Source organism: Plectropomus leopardus, unplaced genomic scaffold (genome assembly GCF_008729295.1).
Source record: "Plectropomus leopardus isolate mb unplaced genomic scaffold, YSFRI_Pleo_2.0 unplaced_scaffold24049, whole genome shotgun sequence".
In the NCBI taxonomy this organism is placed as follows: Eukaryota; Metazoa; Chordata; class Actinopteri; order Perciformes; family Serranidae; genus Plectropomus; species Plectropomus leopardus.
Genome location: NW_024626101.1, coordinates 1 through 6,785, shown reverse-complemented (window position 1 = coordinate 6,785; position 6,785 = coordinate 1). Strand labels below are relative to the sequence as shown.

General features: G+C 44.3%; 1 long non-coding RNA gene across 1 annotated transcript; it reads left to right on the top strand.

The window, feature by feature from the left end:
• Positions 1–770, top strand: LOC121966331. The gene is made up of 2 exons (XR_006107575.1): positions 1–49; positions 620–770. It is a non-coding gene; the product is annotated as an uncharacterized LOC121966331 (long non-coding RNA).
• Positions 771–6,785: the final 6,015 nt, after the last annotated feature.

The following is a 6,785-nucleotide window of genomic DNA, read 5'->3' as shown; positions in this document are numbered from 1 at the left end:
CACACAGTGTTCCCCACACACATACGGACTTTTTCACCCTTGTCCAGCGGTGAGTTATATCTGCATGTTTCGTAAAGGTTCTCGCCAGTTAAGCTGGTTATCAGATCATATATTGTGTGTTCGTTTGCCAATGTGTCCCGCTAGCTTAGCGGTTAGCATCGCATAGTGTGTGTGTTCAATTGCTATTGAGTCCCGCTAGCTTAGCGGTTAGCGGTTAGCATCGTACTGTGGCTGTATGAACTAAAGCTACTGCTAGCTTCAGCTACCACTGTTCATTTTACGTTGTATAATCTTCATGTTGGTTAGAAGCTGTTAGCCTAGCAGTTAGCATCACGGTTGACAATGCATTGATTTGTATGTGAGTGAGTTAGCTACTGTTAGCTTCACAGTAAGCCATATTGCCACTCAGTGTGGATGTTACTGACTCTATTCAACCTGTAAATGAATATATTGTTGAGTTATCTCACTATAACTTGAGTAATTGCATATTTTGATGTTAGCCTTAACTTAAAGGTGCCTCTGCTTTTGATGAACATGATTTTTATCTTGTTAATATTTTGCTGTTGTACAACAACAATAGAGATATTGATTGATTTATTATTCTTTATGACCTCTCCAGGTCAGGTTTCTTTTGGATGGACTGTTGATGATGGCGAGCTACCCGCCCAACACTGGAGTCCTCTCCTCCCTCAAAGTGTGGTAGGAACACGTACTCTGGAACTTGAATGAACCGAAACTAACCGAACTGAACTTGAATGAACTGAAAAGAAGAAAAAACACGGAAGCAAACACATCTATACTGGAATCAATGGACTGAACTTAAAGGCCTATATTTATTTTTGTTTGTTATTATGTTGGTTTATGTTGTAAGAAATTTATAATATATATAATTTGAACTTACTTTGCATCCTGTCTCTGTATTCACACACATTGGGCTCTCAAGTACTTACCTATTATCTTCTGTGTGGTCCTAGTGACATTTGTCACCTTTTCATTGGGCAGCTTGATTATGGCAAAAATGATAATCATGATTATTTTGATTGCTATTGAAATCAAGATTATTTAACGATTATTTACATGATTACTCATTGGCCTTTAGTGCATCATGCAGTGATTGAACATTAATTCTGGTGTTTATTTGTAACACTGGATGATCTTTAACTTTAAATAGGCCTACAAGTGAACTGAAAAAAATGAGCAGTCACAACTGTAACATCTCTTGCACTTTACTGTAGTTTGTTTATATTCCCACAATAATAAAACCTAACCAAACTAATATAATTTAACAATATATAGCAGTTACTGTATCAATAGCAGTAAAATCCATGTTGAATTGGGATTAATGATTGTTTCGCTAACTCAGAAGAGACTCAGGAGACATTTCTCTATTATCTGTTTAGAAACAGCTGGGACTGTCACTACAATGAGAAAAGCCGGTCCACTTTAACAGTCCGCCTTAAGAGAGCCTGGTCTGTTTCCAGTGGGAAGCTAACTCAGCTTGCTAACTTTGAGGCTAACTTCTGTCACTTAAAACAGCAGTGGGCTGGTTTCTCGTCATACTCTCTGTTCCTCTCACTGAGACCATCACCGGCACATACACGTTTGCTCTCCCCACGCATGCTTGTTGTCGCTTGTACTCTCACTCTCGCTGCACACGTTGTCTGGAAACAAAATGAGACCACAAAGTCTCAAAACAACCAGAGAGGCAGTGCGCTGTGGCTCTCTGTTTTCCACCTGTACTGAAACCTGTTTGGACTCCGGTGGGACCGACAGAGCATAAGGAAAGCCCATGCTTGATTTACGTATTAAAAGACATAGCGGGAGCAACATGGTTTGACTCATCATGCCGCACATAATTGTTTTATCTCGATTATCTTGTTTTGAAAATCGAGGGAAGCCAAAACCAAAATCTAAATTGAAATTTGATTAATCACCCAATCCTACCTTTTCATACAATTTAGCTTAGCCTCCTTCACTACAAAATTTGGTGAGATAGGCAGGAGCCCAATAAGTGTGAATACTTAAGTGTTTATAAATTTGATTGCCGATTTAAAGATTGTTTCACATCAAGATGAATGTTATTCCGCAGGAGTGAGCATGTCAAGGTCTGTCATTGTTAGTGGTGTTACTAACGCAGAAGCAGATGAGGAAATGTTCAACTGTTTAAAAAAATATGGGTCTATTAAGAAAATTGTTCCAGTTGATGATCCACAAGTCAGAACAAAAACCTGATTGTTGAATTCATAAATTATTCAGCTTTAGCAGCATTAGAACCACTTTTGCCATATTCACATACACATCCCATTAAGCCTGAAGTCACCTCCTATGTCAAGGCTTTAGCAACAGAGTACACAGCCACACTAGGCAGCAGTTGCACAACAAACTACCTCAATCAGCTGAAGAAATTGGCAAAACAAAGTAGGAAAAACTTGAAGAAGTGCTGAAGGACATGATGAGCCAGATCAGTGAACACCTGGAAGAGGAAAGGAGCAGCATTGACTATGGAGAGGAGCTGTCTGTTCAAACCAACAACTTCTTAGACAGCTCTGTCGTGGATGCCGGGACAACAGTCATACCACACTTGTAGCATGAACAGAAAAAATACAACCCTCCTCCCTTTCCAGAGCTGTTACTCCTGTTGCACACCGAAGAGGATAGACAATTTACAGAAGAGAGCTATATGAAGAAACACAGGAGTTCATCTAAGCAACATATTAATTTTAATTCCCAAAGTGCTTGTTCCTGTGGTGCAAAATCAGAATACATTTCAGTGTAACAGGAGATGTCAGAAAGCAAATGAATAAACCACAGAGCCAACTAACATCTCTGATTTCTCAGAAGATATTGCAATCCACACCAAAGCCTGAAACCAAAGCAAGTAAGTCCAGAGCTGCGAACACTGCTGTGCCACGACAGGCAGAGAGACCCAAATGTTGGTATTGCTTCAGGTGCGGGGAGGATGGGCACATTACCACATCATGTAATACGGCCAATCCAGCTAATCCAGACCCCGTGATGACAAAACAGAAGCAGTTACAACAAAAACAGCAGACCTGGGACATGAAGAACATTTCATTTAACTCATCAAATTGAATGCAGCCTTTGCGGAGGGACAGACAGGGCCTGTAGTGAGTCAATTTCCCACTAAATGGTCTCCACCCCAGTCCACTTCCCATCATAAGTCACTTCAGTTCCCTACTTGTTTTACTGCAGCTTGATCTCACTTTTCTACCTAGTTCTTTGGTAGGCTAGTTGATATGCACACTCTTGCTTTGGTGGTACCTAATGTAAAGACTTCTCTCACTCTTGTGCTCATTGGCACCAACATTCTTGATTTTGTTTTTGAGAAACTCTTGGAAGAGAAATTGCCAGTTAATGATTCTGTTCTCTATGGGTACAGAGCGGTATTGAAGATCTTTGAACTCAGGCACAGACAAGTAACTGAAAGTTACCAAGGTGTTGCAAGAATGTATGGATAAACCATCCCAGCAGGAAAAAAACGATGTTTTGGAGGGACTTCACTCCACACAATCCTTGCAGTCAGAGAGATCTGTTGTTGTCTTCCTTCCCTTTGCCTGGTGGCTTGATGGTTAATGCGTGTGTTGTTGATTTTCCCAGACAGCAGCTTTGTCAGTTGCCTTTCATCATAACAGATTAATTTGATCATGATGTTGTCATCCCTGCTAAGTCTGTTATTGCAGAGGTGAGTGCTTTTCCATCAGACCCTGGCCAAAGATGAGTTTCAATTTTGGTGACTTCCTACTGTTGACTTAATGAAAAGATCGCATCATCTCACAATTATTCACAGTTACTCACCAGATCAGATTGTCAGATGAGAAACACAGACCAAGATCTATCCATCATCAAGACATCGACGCTGTATTTCAACACCCCTCAAGAACTTCTTGGAAGCAGTGTAATCTGTGAGTCTGAGCCCTCCTCTTCGTCACAGATTGTGGTGGTAAGGAAGAAAAACTGCAGTGTGCGACTTTGTATCAACTATAGGAAATTGAACTTTCAGACTGTCAAAGATGCCTATGCCCTTCCAAAACTCGCGGATGCTTTCACAGCACTTTTGGGATCTGAGTGGTTGTCGGTGCTGGATCTGAAATCAGGATAATACCTAATTGAAATGGAGGAGGCAGACAAACCCATAACCTCCTTTTTGCGTCCCTTAGGCTTTTGGGAATTCAACCAGATACCCCAAAGACTAACCAAAGCACAAAGTACTTTCTAGTGTCTCATGGAGAAATGCGTGGGAGAAATGAATCTGAAGGAAGTTCTTGTTTTTATTGATGATTCGATCGTGTTTTCATCCACACTTGAAGAACATGAAGCAAGGCTGATGAAAGTACTTACGAAGCTGAAAGGCTGAGAAGTTTGGCCTGAAGCTGTCTTTGGAAAATTTCATCTTTGTCCAGACATTTGTTTGTTATTTAGGGCATGTGGTGTCTTGACATGGTGTTGAAAGAGATCCCGAGAAGATTTCTGCCCTCACATCCTGGCTGGTACCCAAAACTCTAAAGGAAATGAGGTAATTTCTTGGTTTTGTTGGGTATTACAGAAGGTTTGTTAAGGATTATTCTGCCATCATAAAACCCCTTCACGATCTCACATCTGATTACCCACCATTACAGAAAAAGCACAGTCCTACTTGACAACCAAAACAATACCTGAATCCCAAAGAGCCCTTGGAGGCAGGTAGAAGTCTGCTTGTCAGCTTTTCAGCCGTGTTTGTAATTATGTTGATTTATGTTCTGAGAATTTATAATATATATCATTTGAACATACCTTGCCTCATGTCTCTGTATTCACACACACTGGACTCCTAACATTGGGCTATTAAGTATGTTCATGTTATCTTCTGTGTGTTCCTAGTCCATTTAAATATTTGTCACCTTTTCATACAATTTAGCTTAGCCTACTCCGCTACAATGTCATTCAAAAAATGACCAAAACATCATACTATAGAATGTTGTTCAAATATTTATAAAAATAAGTCATAGTATAGTATATAGCAATTGTTTCAACGTGTTAAAATTTGATGTTTTGATGTTTTAGCCTTTTTTTCAACATGGTATACTATGACGTAGGGTTGGGAGATTAATCTGAATTTAATTTTGAATATAATTTTAACTTCCCCTCCCTGAGCTACCACCTTATCGTGGTGGAGGGGTTTGCATGTCCCAGTGATCCAAGGAGCTCAGTTATCGGGAGCTTTATGCCCCTGGTAGGGTCACCCATGGCAAACAGGTCCTAGGGGAGAGACCAGACAAAGTGTAGCTCACCGGACCCCTTCTGATGAATGCGACAAATGGTTAGAAGTTTCTCTCGCCGGGACGTGGTTCACCGGGGCCTCCCCCCTGGAGCCAGGCCTGGGGATGGGGCTCGATGGCAAGCGCCTGTTGCCGTCCTTCCCTTGGGCTCACCACCCATAGGAGGGGCCAAAGGGGTCAGGTGCTGCGTGAGTTGGACGGCAGCTGAAGGCGGGGACCTTGGCAGTCTGATCCCCGGCTGCAGAAGCTAGCTCTAGGGATGTGGAATGTCACGTCTCTGGTGGGGAAGGAGCCTGAGCTGGTGCGCGAGGTTGAGAAGTTCTGACTAGATATAGTCGGCCTCACCTTGACACATAGCATGAGCTCCAGAACCAGTCTTCTCGAGAGGGGATGGACTCTCTTCCACTCTGGAGTTGCCACTGGTGAGAGGTGCTGGACAGGGATGGCAATACGTATTGCCCCCCGGCTCGTTGCCTGTATGTTGGAGTTTACCCCAGCGAACGAGAGGGTAGACTCCCTCCGCCTTTGTGTGGGGGGACGGATCCTGACTGTTGTTTGTGCCTATGGTCCAAACAGCAATTCAGAGTATCCACCCTTTTTGAAGTCCTTAGAAGGGGTGCTGGAGAGTGCTCCTTCTGGGGACTCCCTCGTTCTGCTGGGGGACTTCACTGCTCATGTTGGCAACGACAGTGAGACCTGGAGGGGCATGATCGGGAGGAATGGCCCCCCCGATCTGAACCCAAGTGCTGTTTTGTTATTGGACTTCTGTATTGCCACAGATTGTCCATAACAAACACCATGTTCAAGCATAAGGGTACGCACTTGGCATCAGGACACCCTAGGCTGCAGTTGATTGACTTTGAAGTCGTGTCGTCAGACTTGCGTCCGCATGTCTTGGACACTCGAGGGAAGAGAGGGGCAGAGCTGTCAACTGATCACCACCTGGTGGTGAGTTGGCGCCGATGGTGGGGGAGGACGGCGGTCAGACCTGGCAGACCCAAACGCATTGTGAGGGTCTACTGGGAAAGTCTGGCAGAGTCTCCCGTCAGAAGGAGCTTCAACTCCCACATCCGGGAGAGTTCCGACCATGTCCCAGGGGAGGCGGGGGACATTGAGTCCGAGTGGGCCATGTTCCGTGCCTCCGTTGCTGAGGCGGCCGACCGGTGCCGTGACCGTAAGGTGGTCGGTGCCTGTTAGGGCGGCAACACCCGAACCTGTTGGTGGACACCAGTGGTGAGGGATGCCTTCAAGCTAAAGAAGGCAGTAGACAGGTACCGGCAGGCCAAGCAGAGTGCAGCTACGGCGGTTGCCAAGGTGAAAACCCTGGCGTGGGAGGAGTTCGGTGAGGCCATGGAGAACGACTTCCGGACAGCTTCGAAGAAGTTCTGGACCACCATCCGGCGTCCGCTTTGGTGACCTCAGGATCGCAGATGATGTGGTCCTATTGGCTCTATCAGGCCGTGACCTCCAGCTCTCACTGGATCGGTTCACAGCCGAGTGTGAAGCGGC